General features: G+C 36.4%; 1 protein-coding gene across 1 annotated transcript in view; it reads right to left on the bottom strand.

Annotated features, from left to right (window-relative positions):
• Positions 1-26,388, bottom strand: part of LOC131756812 (EGF-like and EMI domain-containing protein 1) — a 512,622-nt gene that overhangs the window by 159,802 nt on the left and 326,432 nt on the right. The window contains 1 exon segment of the mRNA XM_067033965.1: positions 366-461. The gene's annotated coding sequence lies outside the window, so the exon portion shown is untranslated.

The raw sequence follows: 26,388 nt of genomic DNA, 5'->3' as shown, positions 1-26,388 counted from the left end.
ATTTGAGTCACTGGCACAGAGATGAAACTTTCCATACAAAAGCCAAGATTTTCAATTTTCTCTTTGACCTTTAGCCTCTTCTGTGGCTCAATGACAGAAGCTCTTTTTCTTTACTGTATATATGCTGGGTAATTGTCATGTGATTTGAAAATAGCTCTGGTAACCTCTAGGTAAAACAAAGTGTTTATTCATTCACTCGTCCATTCATTCATTCATTCGTTTGTCAAAAAGTACTAAATGCCTCATTGTGCTAAGCACTGTACTAGGTACCAGAAGATACATAGATAAACAAAATATATCATTGTCCTCTAAAAACTTAACCACTGAGGGCTACAAAGCAATGATTTTTTTTTTTTTTTTTTTACCTTTTCAAGTGCATTTCGAGGTAGAGTAATAGTAGAGCAGGCGCACTGGTGTGTTCCTCTATCACTCCACTGGCCCCTCCTCCAATGAAGAAACAACTACAAATAAGGTAAAAATAGGGAAATAAATATATAGATATTAATATAGATACAGATAGATGGACATCTCATATACAAGGGATATATGTAAAGTGTGTTGCCTTGGGTTGTTGTACATTTTGGGATAAGCCGACAAAAGATTTTCAAAAAAAATTTCTCTTTCAACTCATCATAGTAAGAAAATGACAATAACAAAATAATATCAACACTGAAACAAACAAATAAAAATATGCTCTGTAACCATGTCTGATGTGGAAGGTTTTGGAGAATGGACTCTAAAGAGGAAGAAAACCCCAAAAGGGTCATATTTATTCTGAACAATGCTCTTCTGCCTCTTGCTTCTAGGCAACTTTTAACCCCTACACAATTACTTATTGTTATGGAAGTACCAACATAAACTCCCATATTTTCGGAATTTTATTTTAAAATTATCTCCAAGTAATGGAGTTGCACTATGCCACTCTACCCTTTGGCAAACACAAAGAACTAGTAGGTCATTTTGAAAAATATACATATACATATAGTAGGAGAGGGCATTTTCAAAATTTACCAAGGTCATTAATGCACCAAATGTAAATGGTCTCCCATTTATCAAAGGCCCTGGGGAAATCAGGAGATAAGTGAAATGATAGATGAAGAGATGAAACTCTAGGCTAATGGGCTGTATATCAATACATCAATGTCACATTTATGAAAGGTTTTGGAAAATGATTCCTATTCTTTGCTTATTTTTAAAATTTTAAATCTCAGGAAGGTAGCTGTAGGAGGACTAAAAACTGAATTTAAAAGAGACCCATCAGAAGCATTTCTCCTATGATTTTTCTCATGATAATTTGCATTTCCCTACACTAATTTCAGCAGAATTTATCATTATCTCCACTTTTGTATTTGTGTTGCCTCTCTTTTTCTTTTCGTGAAATAATCAGTTCATAAATTATCTCACCCAGGGATTATTTTTCTTACTTCTTCCCCCTGAAAAATTATTGGGACTTTATATAAGAAAAAAAAAAGATTAACATGCTAAAAAAGATTTAAAAATGAAAGAATATTTCAATTTAGTTATAAACAGTTTTTATTGACCAAAAAAAGTCATTAAAATGAATTCAGGGTGACTTAAGAGTTAAACCTGGCAAAGAGAAAACTTCTTTTCTAGAGCACGTTATTTAAAGTTAAATCAGACATAGGTCCATGGGAAACAAATGATTCTCAGAAACAAACTTTCTCTGCTCCCAAAAGTGACAAAGAATTGAGATGACAATCCAAATACTGGATAAGAGGAGACATGTTAAATTAGAGATGTAAATTCAAACCATTAACGAGTTTTAGGAATGACAAGTGTGTCTTCCCTGGGCAAGTGGGGTTTTCTGTCTCCTGGACAAATGTGTATTTTGACACCGCCAGCTGATAATTGAGAAAGATGCCTGTGATGAGGCAGGTTTCCTCCAAGTTGGGCTAGATGTTGGGGATCAACGTGGCTCTTAGGGCTTCTGAGTGAGTGAAAGAGAAGCACTGATAGGTGACCACAGATGCAGGGGATCAGTCTCAGAGGAGAGGTTCAGGGGAAGAGATCTCCTCCAGTCCTAGGACAGGGTCAATGCCTTGATAGTTGTTTCCATCAGAAGCCACACAGGAAATGATCTTGCTGATGGGTTCACCAGGCCAGTAATAATTGTCCCTCTTAGGGCTTGAGCTGGGAAGCATGACCAACCAAGGTCAGTCAAAAAACAAAAACGAAAACAAAGCACAGGACCCTGTGACTCAAAGGAAAGGGATAGCAGAAAATGCTTAGAAGAAATCTCTTAGAATTGAAAATGTTAGACTTTTAAGTTCAGAATAATACTTCAGAATCTGAAATCCTGGACAAACTCCCCAAATATATATTCTGTACGAATTTAGTTGCTGATAAGCATACTGGCTATTAAAATATTGATGTACTGAATATTTTCAGGCTAGTTGGAAAGTAGTCTCTGTCCTGAGACCACTGAGTGCCCCTACCCTCTGGACGGCCTCCCCAGTCCCCAGGACCTAGCAGACTTCTCCCAGTCCAGCTAATAAATTATTAAAGCAGGGGCCATTGAGGACTCTGGTGGCTCTGGCATCTGCTCTGAATTTGTAAATTTCCTGTGTCATACAGTTTACTAAATAAATTTTAATTTTACCTTTACATAAATCCAACACATAATGAATTGTATCGGTTTTCCCATTCCCTCTTCACTGCAACCACCCTTCCTTTCATACTAGTCTTCCATACACTTCACAAAAAAGTAAGCTCCCCCAACCTATCACCTGTATCTATAATGTTAACAAAAGGGAATATTAGTATTTGTTACTGAATTCAAAGCTTCAATTATTGTTTCCAATTCCAGCGGCCCTTTCTGAGAGTGGCACAGCATGAAATAAAGGAAATACAAGATGTGACTATAAAGTGATGAAACTGATTTTCCCATGTGGCTTGTGGGATTTCCCTGATTACTTCTCAGTCATGCCTTGTATTAGTCAATAGGTAAAACTAGCCTTCTGAGCATGAAGATTTCTTACACTGCACAAATAAAATATGCATTCTTCTCCTCACATTCACAGGGATCTTTACATTGGAAAATTTAGTGCTTATAGAGAACTCCAGAGACTAATTAGTCTTTTTTGCACTGTTAATCTATTCTTTTAAAATATTTTGCTCTGAGAGTATTACACAGAATTTTACCTGGCATAATAGAATACTATCAATGTCCCTAATGGTCAGCAAACCAATTAAGGACCAAAATAGTAAAACCATACTCCGTACACAATTTTTATGCAAATAGAATTTTCAAAGGATGACAAACAAATTATGCTAAGTGGTTTGGTCTTGTCACCACCAGTCACTCATATAACTCCTCAGACAGTGGCCAAAAAGGTACGTAAGAAGGCAAAAGTGGCAACAAAAGAATTTTGCATAGGTACTTCAATTTACCCTGGAGTTTTATTTATTGGGATGAACCTTTCCATATTCCTCTGCAGAGTTTAGAAATTAATTTCACAATGTTTTGGGGTGTGTTTGAAAGGAGGCTGAGTGCTTCCTGAAACTTTATTACTGAACTTTGATAATGGTACAGACAAAGAAAAACAAGACAGTAGCATTTGTTTCCAGAGTTTCATTTTCCTATCTGAACAAAAACCCAGTATCCTAAGAAGGTGAAATGTACCATTTTTATTTTTATGCTGTGGAGCCAACCTCCTCAGAATAACTTCTTCTAAAACCAATTGTCTATTTATAGTAGAAATCGGAGAGAATCAAGGAAAGGACGTGCCGACAGCTGCTTAATCCTGGTGTGTTTATACAGATATATAATATTTCCACATGGAGATAACTAGGTAATCTTCATTAATATCATGTTGGATATCTTTCTACTATTTCCGCTCTATAGAGCAAAGAAAATAATATATGACTATAATACTGCATGCATGTTGTTTTACCAATATGGAATTACATTGCACGTTCTCTTTTAAGAACTACTTAATTTTATTAACGTAATAATATTCCCCATGAATACTTTCCAGGTTATGACCATTCTATAATGTTTTAATAATAAAGAAGTACCATGATTTATAGAGAAAGCTTCTATTAATGGAGTTTAGTCTATTTCTATTTTTTCACTATTTATAATACTCCTATTAACATACTTCTAGCTAAACATTTGTGCCTATTCATGCTTATGATAGGACTCCTTAATGCTGCTGAGAACAATCAGACACAACTGAGGCTAACTTGTCATTTGTATGCTGGTCTGAAAGTTCTGTCTGCAAAGGAAATACTGCAAGCATACTCTGCACTTAATACTATAATAATGACTTCAGTGTTCTCTCCTCAGAGATTTATTTCAAAGTGTCTGCCATGTGTACCTTGCATTAGAAATGAATATCACAATATTTTGCATTTCAAAAAAAGTGTTTTGTCTTTTAAAATTTAAATTTAAAATAATTCTTTAGATCAGAGACAGTTGTGTTCTCTGTAAAATCTGAATCATAGATAGAGCATCACAAATCACCAGGGAATGGTAAATTATGCAATAATGTTTGTTTGAATAAATGATAAGCAATCTTGGGGAAAATCCATTTAGAGCCTCACCTCACACCATTTACCAAAACAGATTTGGGTGGATTAGAATTAAATATGTTTTAAAACAAACTATTAAAAAACTGGAATTGGATATTCATCGAATCTCAGAAGAGGGTGAGAGTTTTTACAATCAGCAGTTAGAAAAATCACAAAGAAAATCATCAATGAATTTATACTCAGGAAATAGTTTTTTAAACTTTTGCATGTTATAAAAACATAGGTCAAATAAAATACAGTGTTTGAAAATAGGATAAAATAACAGAATACCATCTTCACTAATAAGAACATAATTGTTTATAAGAAAATCACTAAATAGATTTTAAAAAGAAATTCTATAGAGGCAATTCACAAAAGTTGGCAATTCCCAACATTTTAGAAAACACTATCACCAGAAACCAAACAAAGCAAGTTAATACAATAATGATACATCATGTTTTAACCTATAAAACATGACAATTTAAAAAAGAAGATAAGATACTATAAAGGAGTGTTTGCTCTTCCAAATATTAGTACACATGGTTATCTAAACTTTTGGAAAGAAATATGTTAGTATTAATCAGATGTTATAGGAAATGCATATGTCTCCATTTATTGAAAAAATAATAACATAAATAGCCAATAATATTGTGAAAACTTGAATACATTCATTTTGAATGAAGTGTCAAAAATGATGAAGCCATATATATGCAAGTACACAAATATAAAATCACATTAAGTGAAAACAAATAACTGTTTCCATAGTTGGCTAGCACAGTGTACCTGGCATGAGAATTCATGCAATAAATATTTGTTAAATGAGTGAAATACAAATATATTTTAGTAATGCTAAATATAATAATATTCCATGAATATTTTCCAGGTATGACTATTTTATAACGTTTTAATAATTGTTCTATGGTGCTTTAATAAAAAGAAAAGTCTGGAAAGAAATGTACCAAAATGCCAAAGCATTTGTATTAGTGTGGTGATATCATGGGTGACTATTTTTCATGTCCCTCAATTACTTTTTACTTTTAATTAAATTAATTTTTAAAGCAAAATTATAATTCAACAAACATATATTTTAGACTTTGTCCTATAACAGCTTAAACACTTCCAAGTTGTTCTATTTAACAGTGTGGTTTGTTCTAATCCTGAGAATGCTCCTTGTAGAAGCACAGAAAAAGTTGCTGAAAAACATATTTTTTCTAGTTCTTCAGTAAATGTATCTCATATCTTATTTGGGAGATAGAAAAAAAAAAGGATTTCTGGAAAGAACTCTTGGAAGAGGTAATGTTTGAGAGATGGCTAGCATTTCCAAATTTCCACAATATATATCATTTTTGCATTAGCTTTACTTATATATAACTACCTGTACTACTTAAGCATGTAGGCTTAAGAACAGCCACATCAAAGCCCACAGAAGCAAACAGATCAATGTTCTGGGATTATTGACAGATTTTCCAGCATTTATAATTTGTGCAGACTATTTGGTGGAAATGCAGATTGAATTTAACAAGCATATGAGAACCCATTGGGAGTATTTGATTGGGGGAACTGTATAACCTCAAACCGACACATTGGACAGTGCCCTCACCACCTCTCTGAGATTTCCTCCCACTGCCTTTAAAACATAACTGATTTGTGTCTGTATCCCCTTGGTACTCTTCTTTCTGCCATGTAACAGCTGGTTAATATGAACTGATGTGTCAGTGTCTCCTTTTTCACATAACCGGCATGTTTTAATAAAGGTCATCTGGGATAATACCTAACTCAAGAAGGACAAAGGGATTTTATGTGTCAGCTCCAATGGATTGATTGTGGCTTCCTACACATTGTGGTGAGACAGGATCTGATACCATTTCTAGTCTCAGCCGTAAAAATTACCATGAATAGTAAGTTTGCCATTGGCATAGGGTAGGGTCAGTGATGGCACATGTATAGTGTTCACCACTGCAGACTTATCCTTAAAGCAAGACAGTTACTTTACACAATGGAAGGGAAATAATTTGCCACACACAATTCACACCATGCATGTGACTGACAGTGGGCCATTAACACACAACACCCATCAAACAAATATGAATTGCATATATGCATGTAGAAGATGCAAAAACAACCAAGTCCCAAATATTTAAAATCCTTCACAATGGGTCAGTGGTCCTTAAACACCCATCCCTGGACTGGTGCTGATTGGTAACAAAATTTTGTGCTCATTTGCACCAAAATGAAAAAGAAAAAGGAAAAGTATGATTTTTTTAAAAATAAAGTTTAACTTTTCCTCAATTTAAAGAGGTTTTTAATTCTCAGATTGTGTCATTCCTTTTTTAGGTACTATAATGATGTTCCATACGAAATGATGATAATCATTTAAATAGATTTTTTTCCCCTAGTACCTTTGCTATGTTAATTTCCTCATTAAAAAAAAAGTGGAGACTCGCAAAATCTAAAAGGCCTTGTCTAGTTAACAAAGTATTTTAGACAGTCTATCAGAATTTGCTTCTTTACTGAATGTCAGATTTTCAACTATGAACACATGGAAGATAAATCTCTCTGCCATCTCCTCCTTACTAGAAAAAAATACTCAATATAATTTCCCTTTTTTTGAGAACTCAGAGGCCATCACTATGCTCATTATTTATTGTTCTCTACTGTAACAAGATGGAGCTTCTTACATCTATCTTAAATGAACCCAGGCCATCCAATGACTTGAATACATCTATAGAATTTTTCTTCTAATATTTCTTTACCCTTTACTTCTGGTTTCCTACCTATGAGTGCTCCCTGTCAGAGCTGGCAGCAGTTCGTTTGCTCTGGCTGTCTGCTCACACAGCAGCAATCCCAGTAAGAACTGGGCAACATATCTGATGGATGGAAGCAAAGTTCATAACTTTTAGTGTCTGACCTTTGAAACATCTAATTTGGTTTGGAAAAAAAAAATGTTTGTGATGATTATTATGGTTCCAAGGTGTGTTCTGGAGAGATATATGGCCAATTTAATTACTGGAGACAAGATGATTGAACACCTATTCTCCCCATGTTGTTTTTGTCTTCTATAGATGCCCAAAAGCTTTCATGCAGCTGGTGGTGGCCAGGTGACAGAGTGGCAGTTTATGGGATGTAAACAGAAGTCTGCATAGGATTTCTGGGGATACTTCCTAATATAAGCACTGACCCATTCTGCTTTATGCATCATCTTTGAGAATGGAAATGTAGATGAGATGCCTGGATGTGCAGAAGCCATCTTGAAACCATGGATGAAAAGTATGAAAGAAAAGTGAGGGCTTCCCTGGTGGCACAGTGGTTGAGAGTCCGCCTGCCTATGCAGGAGACACGGGTTCGTGCCCCGGTCCGGGAGAATCCCACATGCCGCGGAGCGGCTGGGCCCGTGAGCCATGGCCGCTGGGCCTGCGCGTCCGGAGCCTGTGCTCCGCAACGGGAGAGGCCACAACAGTGAGAGGCCCACATACCACCCCACCCCCCCAAAAAAAAAAAAAACAAAAGAAAAGTGAACATTCTACAGATGCTGAAGTGGGAAAGTTAAAAGAGCCTGGGTACTTGGAGGCATTCTTGAGCCACTGTACCAGTCTTGTGTGCCTTTCCTTAGACAACTTGCAATGGGAGAAAAACTACTAATTGTGTAAACAACTTAGATCTTTAAACTTGAACATATTTTACACCATACCTGAGTATGTTCTACATGATTTCTCTAGAGGTAGATTCCACTGAATTTGTTTTATCCTTGAAATATTCCCCAAGGAGATTTTGGAATTATAAAATAGTCAAGGTCACTGAAAAATTGATGAGAAGAGTTCCATATGAGCAGAGTGAAAATGTATATCCAACGTACATTAGTAAATCATACCTTAATTTTCATTTGAAGGACAAGAAGTGTCTCTATAAGCAAATATTTCCAGGACAATAAGACAAGAGAGCCTTTTATTACCACAAAATTATTCATTCCTGTGCTTGTACTGTTTCAAAACTCAAACTAATAAAGACAATTTTCAGATGCCAAATTGTGGAAAAATTTTCAAAATTTCTGCTGCATCTTAAATAAGTCATATACTATGGGGAAAAAAAGTTGTCAAAGAGTGTTAGAAAACTTGAAGCACTTGTTCAGAAGTCAAGAGCATGAGGAATTTAAGCAAGTTGCAGAGAGCTTCACAATGGATTTAATAACCAGAATGTTTATCACTGATTTTTCCCCTTTCATTTCAATAATGTTAACACTTCTTGTGAAATGCTTTTAGACACTGAAGAGCTCATTTGGGGAACTTTAAAAAAAGAGTTCATGTAAATGAAATAAAACAGAAATGTGTGCATCAGCTTCTCTTCATTTTGCATTTTACTACCTGATCACTCACGGAGAGCATAAAAAGCAGAATGCCGAGGTCCATGTATTTACACTGCACAAATATTTGAAACTTTATAATAAATGAAATGAAAGCCTGAGCAGGAGCATCCTTGTCTGGTTGGAGGAATTTCCTCACCCCTCAAAGGTAGGCTTCCTGCATTGGAAAAAAAAGATTGGCTTTGTTTATCATAAATAATATTAACAAATTGTACTCATTCAGAAGTCAGTGTCTGAATACAAAAAGAGGGTAATTGCTTCAATTTGTGTCATTTAACAAAAATATCTTTAAAGTATGATTATAAATAGAAAATAACCACATTGTTTTTAAAAATTAGAAAATAGAGGAAACAAAATCATTGATAAACCTACCAGCCTCAAAAAACATAACTGCTATTAGAATTTTTTTGTATTTTCCTTGACAAAATTTCCTTTGATTCTTTTGTCATTTACAAAATCATTTTGTACATATAATTTTGTATCTCACTTTTTATTGACTCCTTCTAAGGATTTCCATACTGTAGTTTTATAATTATTGTTTTAATGACTATAATTCACATTTAATCCATTATAATTTTCTTATTTATCTTGAGTATTTGTTTCCAGTACCATAATGTGTTTTTAAAAAATGGTAAACTAAAAGATAAAAGTCATATATCATGTTCTCTATTTTGGACTTTTAATTTTGGATATATTTTCCAAAGTGTTATTATGGGGTCAAGGATAGGAACACTTTAGTGGTTCTTTACATGTACTGTCAAATTGTTTCTAAAATGGTTGTAACAATGACACCCCAACAGAAATATGTGGAAAATATTTATTAAGAACTTCTGCTGGCAAAGGAAATATTACATTTTGTACCCAAGCCAGTGGGAACCATTCAGATATCTTTTTCTACAATAGCATTTCTTTTCCATAGAGCATTCCTAGAAACACTCATCTCCATTGCTGCTTCCTAAAGAAGCAGTTGGGGGGTCAAATATAAGGAAAAGGAAAATATAAGGTAAGTATATTCTCACTAACCTCTTAGAGATTTGCTTTACACAATAGTATATTCAAACTTCTGTGATATTCTGTCAGAAAGAAAACTATTTAACTTTGTTTCTCAAACACACCTCCCACTGAGGGCCCCCACCTGTATATAGCATCTGCTCTTATTCTGATTTACAAACATGCTCTACCAAACACACCTTAAGAAAAGATGATGCGAAACCTACACAAGCCTCTTAGATAGCCTCATCCACAAGAGGGCAGAAAGCAGAAGCAAGAAGAACTACAATCCTGCAGCCTGCAGATCAAAAACCACATTCACAGAAAGATAGACAAGATGAAAGGGCAGAAGGCTATGAACCAGATGAAGGAACAAGATGAAACCCCAGAAAAACAACTAAATGAAGTGGAGATAGGCAACCTTCCAGAAAAATAATTCAGAATAATGATAGTGAAGAGGATCCAGGACCTCGGAAAAAGAATGGAGGCAAAGATCGAGAAGATGCAAAAAATGTTTAACAAAGACCTAGAAGAATTAAAGAACAAACAAACAGAGATAAACAATACAATAACTGAAATGAAAACTACAATAGAAGGAATCAATAGCAGAATAACTGAGGCAGAAGAACGGATAAGAGACCTGGAAGACAGAATGGTGGAATTCACTGCTGTGGAACAGAATAAAGAAAAAAAAAAGAAAAGAAATGAAGACAGCCTAAGAGACCTCTGGGACAACATTAAATGCAACAACATTCACATTGTAGGGGTCGCAGAAGGAGAATAGAGAGAGAAAGGACCTCAGAAAATGTCTGAAGAGATTATAGTCGAAAATTCCCTAACATGGAAAAGAAATATCCACCCAAGACCAGGAAGCATAGTGAGTCCCACACAGCATAAACCCAAGGAGAAATGTGCCGAGACACATAGTAATCAAATTGGCAAAAATTAAAGACAAAGAAAAATTATGAAAGCAGCAAGGGAAAAATGACAAATAGCATACAAGGGAACTCCCATAAGGTTAACAGCTGATTTCTCAGCAGAAACTCTACAAGCCAGAAGGGAGTGGCATGATATACTTAAACTGATGAAAGGGAAGAACCTACAACCAAGATTACTCTACCAGGCAAGGATCTCATTCAGATTCATTGGAGAAATCAAAAGCTTTACAGACAAGCAAAAGTTAAGGGAATTCAGCACCACCAAGAGAGCTTTACAACAAATGCTAAAGGAACTTCTCTAGGCAGGAAACACAAGAGAAGGGAAAGATCCACAATAACAAACCCCTGAAAAATTAAAAAAATGGTCATAGGAACATACATATCTATAATTACCTTAATGTGAATGGATTAAATGCTCCAACCAAAAGACACAGGCTTGCTGAATGGATACAAAAACAAGACCCATATATATGCTGTCTACAGGAGAACCACTTCAGACCTAGGGACACATACAGACTGAAAGTGGGGGATGGAAAAAGATATTTCATGCAAATGGAAATCAAAAGAAAGCTGGAGTAGCTATACTCATATCAGATAAAATAGACTTTAAAATAAAGAATGTTACAAGAGACAAGGAAGGACACTACATAATGATCAAGAAGAAGAAGAAAATATAACAATTATAAAGATATATGCACCCAACATAGGAGCACCTCAACACATAAGGCAACCGCTAACAGCTATAAAAGAGGAAATCGACAGTAACACAATAATAGTGGGGGACTTGAACACCTCACTTACACCAATGGACAGATCATCCAAAATGAAAATAAATAAGGAAAGAGAAGCTTTAAATGACACAATAGACCAGACAGATTTAATTTATATTTATAGGACATTCCATCCAAAAACAGCAGGATTACACTTTCTTCTCAAGTGTGCACGGAACATTCCCCAGTATAGATCACATCTTGGGTCACAAATCAAGCCTCAGTACATTTCAGAAAATTGAAATCATATCAAGCATCTTTTCTGACCACAACACTATGAGAGTAGAAATCAATAAGATAGAAAAAAAATGTGAAAAACACAAACACATGGAGGCTAAACAATACGTTACTAAATAACCAAGAGATCACTGAAGAAATCAAAGAGGAAATCAAACAATACCTAGACACAAATGACAATGAAAACATGACAATCCAAAACCTATGAGATGCAGCAAAAGAAGTTCTAAGAGGGAAGTTTATAGCAATACAAGCCTACCTCAAGAAACAAGAAAAATCTCAAATAAACAACCTAACCTTGCACCTAAAGGAACTAGAGAAAGAAGAACAAAACGAAACCCAAATTTAGCAGAAGGAAAGAAATCATAAACATCAGAGCAGAAATAAATGATATAGAAACAAAGAAAACAATAGCAAAGATCAATAAAACTAAAAGCTGGTTCTTTGAGAAGATAAACAAAATTGAGAACCCATTAACCAGATTTATCAAGAAAAAGAGGGAGAGGACTAAAATCAATAAATTTAGAAATGAAAAAGGAGAAGTTACAACAGACACCGCAGAAATACAAAGCATTCTAAGAGACTACTACAAGCAACTCTATGCCAATAAAATGGACAACCTGGAAGAAATGGACAAATTCTTAGAAAGCTATAACCTTCCAAGACTGAACCAGGAAGAAACAGAAAATATGAACAGACCAATCACAAGTAATGAAATTGAAATTGTGATTAAAAATCTTCCAATAAAGAAAAGGCCAGGACCAGAGGGCTTCACAGGTGAATTCTATCAAACATTTAGAGAAGAGCTAACACCTATCCTTCTCAAACTCTTCCAAAAAATTGCAGAGGAAGGAACACTCCTGAACTCATTCTATGAGTCCACCATCACCCTGATACCAAAACCAGACAAAGATACTACAAAAAAAGAAAATTACAGACCAATATCACTGATGAATATAGATGCAAAAATCCTCAAAAAAATACTAGCAAACAGAATCCAACAACACATTAAAAGGATCATACACCATGATCAAGTGGGATTTATCCCAGGGATGCAAGGATTCTTCAATATATGCAGATCAATCAATGTGATACACAGTATTAACATACTGAAGAATAAAACCATATGATCATCTCACTAGATGCAGAAAAAGCTTTTGACAAAATTCAACATCCATTTATGATAAAAACTCTCAGGAAAGTGAGCAAAGAGGGAACGTACCTCAACATCATAAAGGCCATATTTGACAAACTCATAGCAAACATCATCTCAATGGTGAAAAACTGAAAGCATTTCCTCTAAGATCAGGAACGAGACAAGGCTGTCCACTCTTACCACTATTATTCAACATAGTTTTGGAAGTCCTAGCCACGGCAATCAGAGAAGAAAAAGAAAGAAAAGGAATACAAATTGGAAATGAAGAAGTAAAACTGTCACTGTTTGCAGATGACATGATATTATACATAGAGAATCCTAAAAATGCCATCAGAAAACTACTAGAGCTAATCAACGAAATCGATAAAGTTGTAGGATACAAAATTAATGCACAGAAATCTCTTGCATTCCTATACACTAATGATGAAAAATCTGAAAGAGAAATTAAGGAAACACTCCCATTTACCACTGCAACAAAAAGAATAAAATACCTAGGGATAAACCTACATAAGGACACAAAAGACCTGTATGCAGAAAAGTATAAGACAGTGATGAAAGAAATTAAAGATGATACCAACAGATGGAGAGATATACCATGTTTTTGGATTGGAAGAATCAACATTGTGAAAATGACTATACTACCCAAAGCAATTCAATGAATTGCTTCATTGATTCAATGAAATCCCTATCAAATTACCAATGGCATTTTATATGAAATAGAACAAGAAATCTTAAAATTTGTATGGAGACACAAAACACCCCGAATAGTCAAAGCAGTTTTGAGGGAAAAAAATGGAGTGGGAAGAATCAGACTCCCTGATTTCAGACTATACTACAAAGCTACAGTAATCAAGACAATACGGTACTGGCACAAAAACAGAAACATAGATCAATGGAACAAGATAGAAAGCCCAGAGATAAACCCATGCACCTATGGTCAACTAATCTATGACAAAGGAGGCAAGGATATACAATGGAGAAAAGTCAGTCTCTTCAATAAATGTTGTTGGGAAAACTGGACAGCTACATGTAAAAGAATGAAATTAGAACACTCCCTACCACCATACACAAAAATTAACTCAAAATGGATTCGAGGCCTAAATGTAAGACCGACACTATAAAGCTCTTAGAGGAAAACATAGGAAGAGCACTCTGACATAAATCACAGAAAGATCTGATTTGATCCACCTTCTAGAGAAATGGAAATAAAATAAAAAATAAACAAATGGGATCTAATGAAACTTAAAAGCTTTTGCACAGCAAAGGAAACCATAAACAAGACGAAAAGACAACCCTCAGAATGGGAGAAAATATCTGCAAATGAATCAACGGACAAAGGATTAATCTCCAAAATATATAAACAGCTCATGCAGCTCAATATTAAAGAAACAAACTACCCAATCCAAAAATGTGCAGAAGAGCTAAACAGACATTTCTCCAAAGAAGACATACAGATGGCCAAGAAGCACATGAAAAGCTGCTCAACATCACTAGTTATTAGAGAAATGCAAATCAAAATTACAATGAGGTATCACCTCACACCAATTAGAATGGGCATCATCAGAAAATCTACAAACAACAAATGCTGGAGAGGGTGTGGAGAAAAGGGAACCCTCTTGCACTGTCGGTGGGAATGTAAATTGATACAGCTACTATGGAGAACAGTATGGAGGTTCCTTAAAAAACTAAAAATAGAATTACCATATGATCCAGAAATCCCACTGCTGGGCATATACCCAGAGAAAACCATAATTCAAAAAGACACATGCACCCCAATGTTCATTGTAGCTCTATTTACAATAGCCAGGTCATGGAAGCAACCTAAGTGCCCATCGACAGATGAATGGATAAAGAAGTTGTGGTACATATATACAATGGAGTGTTACTCAGCCATAAAAAGGAACAAAATTGAGTCATTTGTTGAGACGTGGATGGATCTAAAGACTGTCATACAGAGTGAAGTAAGTTAGAAAGAGAAAAACAAATATATTAACACATGTATGTGGAACCTAGAAAAATGGTACAGATGAACCAGTGTGCAGGGCAGAAGTTGAGACACAGATGTAGAGAACAAACGTATGGACACCAAGGGGGGAAAGCCATGGGGGGTTGGGCGTGGTGGTGTGATGAATTGGGTGATTGGGATTGACATGTATCCACTGATGTGTATAAAATTGATGACTAATAAGAACCTGCTGTTTAAATAAATAAATAAAAGAAAAAGAAAAAATGATGCACACATTGTATACCGTTGTCTAATAGACACACAAGAATCCCCCCCAAATCTGAATCTACTTTAGAAAATTCCTCCCACAAAATGATGGCAGGACTAACTGAAAGCAACTTTAAAAAACCTAGACATTAGCAGATCTGGATTTGCCCAGACTTAGTCTGTGTGACCTCAAGATTTCAGGTTCCTTTAGGTATCTGGGGAGGGCTAGAAAAAGAAGTTTTCTCTAGTCAGCAGAATATGTGCTCACAAAAGGAATTCTTTATTTCCTGTTCTTTCTTTTTCTCTCTGGTTTATTGAAACTACTCCCGATTTATATGATTATTCTACTGCAAGGAACCTGCTGTTGTGTCAAGAATAAGAGCATAACTATAGGAAAAAGAGAAGCCCTAGGGTAACAGCAACTTTAATAGAATATTCCACATGAGCCAATTGGCACATTTCAGGATCACTGTGAATGGTACCACTTGTCATTAACAATAGCATCTATACTTGTTCTTGGTTAATAAAAAGACTAAACAATTTCCCTAAACAATAAATTGCCATTTTCTAAGAATTTTCTTTTCATTTGCTATTGCCCCATTAACAATAGATAAGTACCATTTTCAGGTAGTAATTTTAAATCGCTTGTTAACAACACTGCCTCAGATACTTAATAAAAGTTTGGCAACTGACTGAACCACAGGGACAAACATAAACAGATCAAGCCCTAGGACATTAAGGGCAAAAACGAGAAAATGTCAACAGAAACAGAGCTGAAGCAACAAAACTGAGCAAAAAACAGAAGAACTGAATAAAACAATGTAAACTGAATAAATTAAACAAATAACATCATCCATGAGGTGGATAACTTGTTCTATGAGAGAACCTGAATCTCTGATATGTGAATCAGCATTCAAATATCAAATGAAGACTTACTGGACTATCAGAGAGACACAGTCAAAAAATATTATTTTGCAATGTAGATCTGAAAACCTGTCAGTAAAATTTTCATCCTCATCCTGTCCCATCCTAATAAATGATCTAATTGATAAAGAAATAGGGAACACAGTCCAAATAATTTTAATAGCAATATTTGTAATCTGTTTAAAAATGTGGACTTTGAAGCCAAAAAGACCTGGATTCTCACTACTCATAAACTTTTAGGCTTTGAGGGAGACACTTATTTTCTCTAACATTTTCTTCATATATAAAATATTACTTACCTCAAAGGGTTGTGAGGATTAACTGGGATCATGCATTGGAAGTACTTAACACAGTGCCTGGCACATAGTAAATACTTAGTAAATATTAACTATTAGTACAGCATTGTAACAATTATTTGGGAATCCAAATGACAAAATATAGGACTAATTTTGAGTTGAGACCCCAACTAAAGTAGTAGCCATGAAAAGAGCTACTGAACTCCATTTGGGGCTGAGGTCCAGAGAGACTGAGTGGTTTTCTAAACTGGTAGAAACCAAGAATTTTAATTTCTAATTTTGAGACTTCTGGCATGACTCTGCACTTCTGTGCCTCTGGAGTTGCAACTGTGTTAGACCTGACTTCTAATGACAGGAACAGTTTCTCAATGTCATCTCTGAGCTGTACTTAAGAGGGCAAGGCTGGATCACCAATGCATAATAAGATCTTTAATGAAATCAGTCCTCCAGGATTAAAGGGTTATTCCCAAATTTCTTACACCAGACTTAAATTGAGAAGGGACTACCACTCAATATCAAAGGAAAAGTTGGTATAATGAATTAATACAGGAAGGACCCAGAGAAATGGTAGTGTCTTGTTGAAAAGACTTCTTAAATTTTTCTATTTTATTACTGAAACTTGACAGTTAAAATACAAAAGCTGAAGCAGATTTCAGTCTATATTAGAAACGTTTCCTCATGGGTATTTCCCATCTTGTTTACAAAAAATAAAGGAAGTTAGGAGCCAAGGCCATATTTCTAAAGATCTGAATCATTAAACATAATTTTTCAAATAAGATACAATATCAGATCTCCTTTCCTCCACATGAATTTTGGGATAAAGAAAGTAAACTAAGGATAAAACAACCTTTTTCAAGGGTAATAGTAATAAGGGAGAGGGACCAATGAAAAGCTGGCTTTACCCAGAACCAACAGAATTCTAGGATGAGCATTATAAAGAGCCTGTGTCCTTTCCAGAGAAGTTGCAGTTGCTGATACATTTCTGCCAGTAACATAATGACAGGCCCCTACCTACTGTTTGTTCCATCTCTCTCTTAGAGATGCAAAAAATGGATGAAAAGAGCCAAGCAGTGATATAAGAGGAGCCGTATGCATCATAATCAAGCACATTCATCCGTCATACTCAGATATGTGAGAGACATGGGGCCAGGAATGCAGGAATAGGGAACCAATGAATGGAACCTTTTCAATCTTATCCTTTTTGCCCATAAATCCAATAAATAAACATCTTTTAAAAACACCTGCTATTCAAGTATATTTAATGGAGTTAACCCATATGTGTAGGCTGGGAAAACTGTAATAGACTGTAATCTTGAAATTACACACATAAGTCATTCTGCATCACTTGTTCTTAATGGGAATTCCCAAGATGTCATTAAACATGAGTTTCATAAATGAGACTCAAAGGTGGAGAGTGATAAATCAGATATGCAGTACCCAAAGAAGGGAATGGTCTACTTGGGCAACAGCAGAGGGGAATGAAACAAAGAGAATCTCTGAAGTTAAAAGGCTACAATCAGTAAATTGGCCTCAAACTATTGAATCTGTATGTTTGTGACAAGTTGACAGGGGACTTTTCCTGTTGCCCTGGAATTGGTGACTAGCCCTCAAACTAAGACCAAACGGCTACTGAGCATCCTGTGTTCTGGAAAGAACTGCCAACAATTAGGTCTTCTTAGGAGGTTCTCACATTAGCTTTGCTACCCAGTGGCCCCCAACCTTTATAAGCAGAAGGCTTATGATTGCTGAGAAACCTCAAGAAAAATACATACTGGGTGTATGACCAATGTCTTCCCAAGACTGTGGCCTGTCTGTTGAGAAAACCCCAGCTACGGGGTTCACCAGTTGAGAGGAAGTAGGACAAGCAAGTGTTACAGAGAGTCAAAGAGGTCAAGCAGGAGCCAGAATCTCCATCAAGCAACCAGGCTTTGGGGAATTCCCACAGCAACCTCCCCCAAGAACACACACGTGTGCCCCCTGAGAAAGCCAGGCAAGGGGCTCTTGCATACAGTTCCTACTTTTCCCACCACTACCTACTGTGTCAATCCCCTCAATGTGGCAGGAACCCCAAGTCTGGCTTTCTCATGGGAATTCTTGCCTTCTCCCCCAAAACTCAAATGCTTGTCTCAATGCCAGAAGAGTTAAAACCCAAAAGAAGATTGAAAGAGATCTTGCCTTCTTTTTTAAAGTAGCTCCCTGAAACCTAGCGTCAAACCTAGAAGAGAAGAGACGGGATTAGAATTTTTAAAAATATTAGTTGAGTTTCCAATAACTGAACATGACTAGAAAATATAGAATTTCACTGAGATAATACTATAGCTAACATTTCTCCAACATTGAACGTATTAGGCACTGTGATTTAAACAGAGTAATCCAATGAATCCTCACAACAATCTTTTAAATGACTATCGTAATTGTAAGAGAGCTAAATTTGCCACCCCAAAATGTGTCTCTGGCATGAGGATTATTTTAGGCTGGTTGCTTTTAAAACAAAAGTTCAGGAAGAACATTTACCTCCTCCCCCTTAATAGCATTAAAGGATTTAGATAGGGAACCTATCCCTGGAAGGGAGCCATCACCAGAGCCAACCATAAGGAATCAGAGCATGGTGTCGTAGATGGGGCAGAACTCAGCAAGGCCTGTTTGACCAAGTCCCCTCTGCGTCCCATTGTCTCTGCATCATAGTAAACATGTGTTGACCAAACATTTGTTGTTCCCATCTTCCTATAAATTGTTTTCTTCCCCTTTGAAGTCCCAAACCCCTATCCCTTCTCCTTTCAGGTAACATAGAAGCCCCAACTGCCTAACTTCTCCTTGGCTCTCATTTTTCTTATGGGCTCCCTGTATGTACCTAATTAAAATACTGATTTTCTCCTGTTAATCTGTCTCATGTCAATTTAATTCTTAGACCAGCCAGAAGAACATAGAAGGGTAGAGGAAAATATTTTCCTTCTCCAGCACTATTATCACTCCCATTTTACAGATGTGGAAACGGATGCATTAAAAGTTAAGTAACCTCCCTGTAGTCACACAACTAGCGTATGTTGGAACCAGGCAGTTCAGGTCCTCTCTATTAATCACCACAGTCTTCTACCTCTCCAAATTAAGAGGTTACAAAAGGAGACACAAACATGTGCTTGAAGGAGAAGATTGGAAAAAAAAAAAACATTCCATATTACTATCCTACTGAGTTCAGCTGTTCAATAAACTGGTTACATGTTTATAGGAGAGGCTTAATAAATATTTAATAAAATGTGTTAATTATGAAGGGGCTAGGGACCATCTATTCATACCATTTTCAGATATTCTTGTATTTCTAAATATAAAACATTATCACTCGCCTTATCCTTTGTAGTGTATTAATTGAAAATAATATAAAGTTAAACACAGACACATTGCCTATTTAAAGCTCAGTAATTTTCTTAAAAGATATTTGGTTCAGGGCTTCCCTGGTGGCGCAGTGGTTGAGAATCCGCCTGTCGATTCAGGGGACGCGGGTTCGTGCCCCGGTCGGGGAAGATCCCACATGCCGCGGAGCGGCTGGGCCCGTGAGCCATGGCCGCTGAGCCTGCGCGTCCGGAGCCTGTGCTCCGCAACTGGAGAGGCCACAACAGTGAGAGGCCTGCGTACCACACACACACAAAAAAAGATATTTAGTTCATTGACATATATATAAACTACCAAATGTAAAATGGATGGCTAGTGGGAAGCCAGCCGCATAGCACAGGGAGATCAGCTCTGTGCTCTGTGACCACCTAGAGGGGTGGGATAGGGAGGGTGGGAGGGAGACGCAAGAGGGAGGAGATATGGGGATATATGTATATGTATAGCTGATTCACTGTTATAAAACAGAAACTAACACACCATTGTAAAGCAATTATACTCCAATAAAAATATTTTTAAAAAGATAGTTCATCTAATTTTCTAATGATAACTCTATATTTATTACTAATTGACACCTGAATACTTGGGAAGAAATGGTCCAGTTTCTTTCTAAGAATGGGAAGAAATTTGGTTAAAAGGTACATATTCCCAGCATCTCCTACATTTAAAATCAGTTACAATGAGTTCATCTCTAGCTCTTTGATAATAATGGGCTACTTCTCCCAAAAGTTCTCTCAAACCTCTGATTTGCAGAATTTTGTCTGAGCTTAAACGACTCAGTAAAAATATACTCTTCAGAAAGAATACCCTCGTCCACCTCACTGATTATTATAATCTACTGCATTTAGCTAAAATGAGGAAAGTTTTAATTGCTTGATCTCTCCTGTAATGTCTACCTGTGAGCCTCTATTTGTGGGTTGTAGTTAGTCTCTTAGTGTAGATGTTTATTTTCTTGCTCATAATCTAAAAATAAATAGATATAAAACCTAAGCCTTCTCTGTGTCATGTTGTTTCCTCTCCTTATTAACTGGGGAGCCTGTACTTCCTTCGGTCTTGCTCTTGTTTCAAATGTGTTATGAAAGGCTGGTTCCCTCTCCTTGCTGACTTGCTCTAATTGGAACTCATTTTGTGTCCCGGCCCCTCCGACCGCCCTGCAGGCTTCTGCTGTTTCCTTCCTCTGTCCTTGCTGATCTGCCCTTGTTCTATTCAGCAGATAATTGCTTTTCACATTTCAGATCTTAAAAACAGACCGATGCTCTGGTTTTCTTATATTTCTTTGCATCAGCATGGTTATCTCTATGCTTTGCCTTTAATACTGTCATATTTTTTTACTTTTAAAGAGATTCCCAGAACTGTTGCACACAACTTTTCCTCTGAGAGTCAGTGTCCCTGGGTTAGTCTCCTCAAATACGCTAAGCTCAGTTGTGTGTCTGTTTTACCCCTCTCTGAATTGTGATCCTTCCTTAGTTTCCCCTTCCTTAGTGTTCTGTCATTGCCCCCCTACAAGTGACTGAACAACTCACTCAGAACTGTAATTACTCGACTTGCCATGTATTGAATTACTGGTGTGCTTGTAGCCTCTTTCACTGAAAGCCATTGGTGTAACTTCAAACAAATATTATTCCCATTGCGATGAGTCTAAGAAAATACAACTAAGAGCTATATAATCCAGAACATTCTCTCCCAGTGGCTGTATTTTCTAAAATCTGGTTACTTTCTCTCATAAATGTTCTTTTATACGAGTCTCTTTTCTTTATCCCAGTTCAGCTAATCATTTTATTTTATTTACATATTTATAAGCAGCTTTAGGCACACACAGCACTTTCAGAGCAGTAAAGAGAACTGAAATCAAAACATGGTCTTTGTCCCAAGAGCTTACAATCTATTTTCGAATTTCTGGTATTTTTCAGAACTGCCCTAAATGAGTCTTTTAGGAGAAAGCTTGACTATACAATAGTAATTGCAATATCTGCAGAACCCAGACAACTCAGAAATAAATGTATTTTATCCCAGACATAGCTATCAGGGTTGTGAATATGTAAATAGGTTCTGTCCTTTCACACCTGAATGAATGGATTATATCCTGCAGAAAACTGCTTGCTTTTGAGAGATTTAATTAAGACAGGAATGCAAGAGTTTTCTTGGGACAAACAGGATTACAGCATTTCAAAAATTTATGAATATGTTGCACTCATCCAACTTAACATTAGTTGGGTGGATTTTCTTGCTGTACTTCCGGGTGACTTTTGAATACAGCATTGAGCAAAAATCGTAATAGTTATGGAAGTCTTTGGTGGAGGGGAATGGTGGTATGCAAACCCAGGAATCTTGGAATAAACAAGCAAGTGGAAAACCAGGATTACATATGCAGTGTTTATTACGAGAAACTTCACTAAAATTACTCAGAGCTAAAAATATCTTCAAAGATGATTGCCAATAAACATATGCATTAAAATTAAGAGAAATAAGAATTGTAAGCTCCCCGAGGGCAGGGAATATTTTCCATCTCGGTGGGGACTATGTTTTGGTCACTATTAGGCACATGGTAATCCTGCCTACCACGTGGTTCTTGCATAATGTGTGACTTCACAGCCTGCACCACTGCCTGCCCTAGGTGCTCCCCGACCCCCCTTATTCCCTAGCAGAAAACTCCTGCTACCCTCAGGTACTGCAATTACATCTTTGATTTCACTGCAAGACTATTAATTCTTGGATGGAGTCTTTGATTCCTGGATCCCCAGGGCTTTACATAGAGCCTGACACAAAATAGGTTTTTCAATAAATGCTGGTTGATTGAATAAATGAATTAAGGGATGGATAGACAGATGGAATTAATTGAACTGAACTAATCATAAATGGTAATTTTATGTTCTAAGCTTAATCACTGTTCACTCTCTCTCAGGAAATCTATTCATGTTCCTCATTTCTTTTCTCCCTAAACACACAGGCATCAATTGAATTATTTTAAAGGGTGCGGCACTGATTAGATATCCTACTTTTGCTCCCAAAATAGAAATTTTAAAAGTCCTTCTGTGTCTGCGTCGCCAAATATTTTACTGCACGGTGTGAGCTACTGCCATGCCACTCAAGATTAAAAATAAATAAACAGGTAACTTTGCTATTTGATTCTATTGTAATTATCCAGATAGCCTTAATGTCTTTTTTTTCCCCTATGAACATTTCTTCTATCAAAAGAAAATCATCTTTCAAAAAAACACTCTGGAATAACTTACAGTATCTCAGAGATTAAAAGGAGACTCATTTAATTCCATTTTGCATCTAGACAATGTTATTTCTGTTTGTATGAAGAGTAAGTTTATTAATAACATTTTTTTATGCCCCCCATGCCGGGTATTATGTCAGATGCATGAGCTATACGAGGACAAGAACAAAGGAAGGGTTAGTCTCTAACCTCATGGATCACACAAATCCAGTGATCCTCTATGGCTAGATGATGTTCTTAAGGTTTCCAGGTCAGGGGCACAAATGCATCCATCCCTCTATTCCCCATTCCTTGCTGTTCACTGGTGTTTGGTGTACTGTTTCACCAGCCCTACATTGTGTGCGTAAGCTACCACCTTCAATCTCCTGTCGTCTGCCAAACACCAAAGTCTTACATAAAAGTGAAAATTAAGCTCTCATTTAACAAATAATTATTGAATAACTGTTAAGGTAAAATGCAGAGTGCTAGAGGCATAAGGCAGTTTTTCATCACTCTTTTAATGTCTTCCTGTCAAGCTGCAGGATGGAAAGCGGGGGTGGCTGGGAGATCGGGAAATAGGTGCTTGTCAAGAACACAATTGAAGTCAGAAAACAGAATCAACTATTAAAAACAATTAAATCAGAATTTTTTATGTTACTAGGAAAATCATTCATGCTTTACCTTCCCGTAAAAGAAAAATCACAATGAATATAAATTTATGGTAAGACAGAGATAGATGGTAAAAGAAAGACATGTTTTCCTTTTTTTTCCCTTGAGGCATACACATGAATTTAACTGTACAAAGTCAGTGGTGTCAAGAAAGTAGCAAGCCCTGAGAAAACCATAATTCAAATAGAGTCATGTACCAAAATGTTCATTGCAGCTCTATTTATGATAGCCAGGACATGGAAGCAACCTAAGTGTCCATCAACAGATGAATGGATAAAGAAGATGTGGCACATATATACAATGGAATATTACTCAGCCATAAAAAGAAATGAAACTGAGTTATTTATAATGAGGTGGATAGACCTGGAGTCTGTCATACAGAGTGAGGTAAGTCAGAAGGAGAAAAACAAATACCGTATGCTAACACATATATATGCACTCTAAGGAAAAAAAAATGTCATGAAGAGATTAGTGGTAGGACGGGAATAAAACACAGACTTACTAGAGCATGGACTTGAGGATATGGGGAGGGGGAAGGGTAAGCTGTGACGAAGTGAGAGAGTGGCAGGGACATATATACACTATCAAATGTAAATTAGATAGCTAGTGGGAAGCTGCCGCATAGCACAGGGAGATCACCTCTGTGCTTTGTGACCACCTAGAGGGGTGGGATGGGGGGGTGGGAGAGAGGGTGATGCAAGAGGGAACATATGTATATGTATATGTATAACTGATTCACTTTGTTGTAAAGGAAAAACTAACACACTATTGTAAAACAGTTATACTCCAATAAAGATGTTTAAAAAAAAAAAAAAAAAGAAAGTAGCAAGTGAGTTTTGTTTGCAAAATTTCAATTTGCAAATGGAATCAATTATCAGAACACAGAGGGATTTATTGGCTAGTCCTCTAGATAACTGAATCATAGTTTAATTTCAAATATATATATTTATTTTCTCACCAAGAATAACTCTCTTCTCCTTGAATATAGGGCACATTGTCGTTTTTGGTCATTAAATAAGTAAAATGTACAGATGTGTTCTTGGTGTTTTGAAAAAGGGGATTCACCAAAAGTCTTGAAGAAGTAAAGCAGTGACCTGTAGTAAAGTGTCATATTTTAACACAAGACCCAGTTGCCATAATGGGGAAATGTATCTTGCTTTAAACCATAGATTATCATGGGTTCATTTTCATTGAATGACATAAAACGTGATCCACAACTCTCCTCGGCCCTCCTATGGGAAATTCAGCTGAAATGAAATCAGTTACTGACTTCCTCTTATTCAATTTCTACAATTCAAGAAAAGGTTAGATTTGAGGGGTCTGCTTTAGCTTTAAACACAGTGTATGTGAAATGTGAGGGGGAAAAAAAGAGCTTCATTTGAAACTTCCAAACTGGAAGATGAAGGGCCTCACACATTTAGTGACAGCACAGCAGCTTTCACTGTAAGGTTCCTGATTTGAATTCTGGCTAAATCAGCAGTGATCAGAATTGCTACCAAGCAGTGAATAAATAAAAACATCTAAGGAAAATAATAATCTCTCACACTGCTGAATTGTTGGCACAATGTGCAAGCTATGTGGCAAGGAGAGAGCCAACATGGGCCTGAGGAATGAATTAATCTTTCAGAGATTTTTTTTTCTTTCTATAACACTCAGTGATGGGAGGACAGTAATAGTATCAGAATGCTGCCCATCCATAAGGCTTAGTTAAATCTAATATTTCTTTTTGTAGAACTGAATTCAACCACTCAAGTGCAATCATTTATCTAATTCTCATGTTGTAAAACACTGGGAGAGAGGTCATTCTACAGGTCAGTTAAACAAGAAACTTAAGACATGCACCCATCCTAAAGTATGGAAAGTAATCAAGACAATAAAAATATATAACATCTAAAAAGAAACCTCTATTAAAGTTTGGAGTGAGAAAACTTACTTCCAACTGTGGTGCTTAAATACATTCAACAAAGAGGGAAAATCTGGGTTGGGTCTTCCGAAACTTAGAGAAACGCACTGTTTGTGGATGGAAGAAATGGAGGATTAAAGGAGGTATTATAGGCAAGGTTACTACGTGGCTTCTATGGGTTTATGGGGCAGGACAAAAACTGTAAATGTTGAAATTTCCTCATCCCCTAACACTTGTCTTTATCCCTTTATCCCCCTTCAGCTTCTTCCAACCCCCCCAACCTCTAAGTAGGAGTGCCCAACTAGAAGATATTAAGTTAACTTAACAGGAAAAAAAAAAAAAGAGAGAGAGAGAGAGAAAATATGAAGGAAAATGAAGAGTAAAACTCCAGGAACATTAGAAGGAGGGAAACACTTTTCTCAGAAGCTTTGAAAAGGGAGCAGAGCCCTGCAAAGGCAGTGGGTAAGAGGCATTTATTCCCACAACAGTCACCTGAGGTTTTACTTTCTTTTACAGAGTACGATGCTGAGACTCCAAGAAGTGAGTAACCTTGTTAAGATTGAAGGGGGTCAGAATACACCACTTTGGCACAGGGATTATTTTGTGCTGAAAGCAATTGAGAAACAGCAGACTCAAAACAAAGCTCTCCACTCTGCCCTCCCCTTATTTGTCTACACTAGACTTTCATGCCCTTAGTATCCAGAGATGGCACTAAGGGGTATCATAACAAACTTTACAGACAACTCTTCTCTCCCATTAGTTTCCCTGTATATTTACCTTCTCACAGTTTGCCATCCCTAAAAACCTAAACCTCTTT

Source organism: Kogia breviceps, chromosome 5 (assembly GCF_026419965.1).
Source record: "Kogia breviceps isolate mKogBre1 chromosome 5, mKogBre1 haplotype 1, whole genome shotgun sequence".
In the NCBI taxonomy this organism is placed as follows: Eukaryota; Metazoa; Chordata; class Mammalia; order Artiodactyla; family Physeteridae; genus Kogia; species Kogia breviceps.
This window is presented reverse-complemented; position numbering and strand designations above follow the sequence as displayed.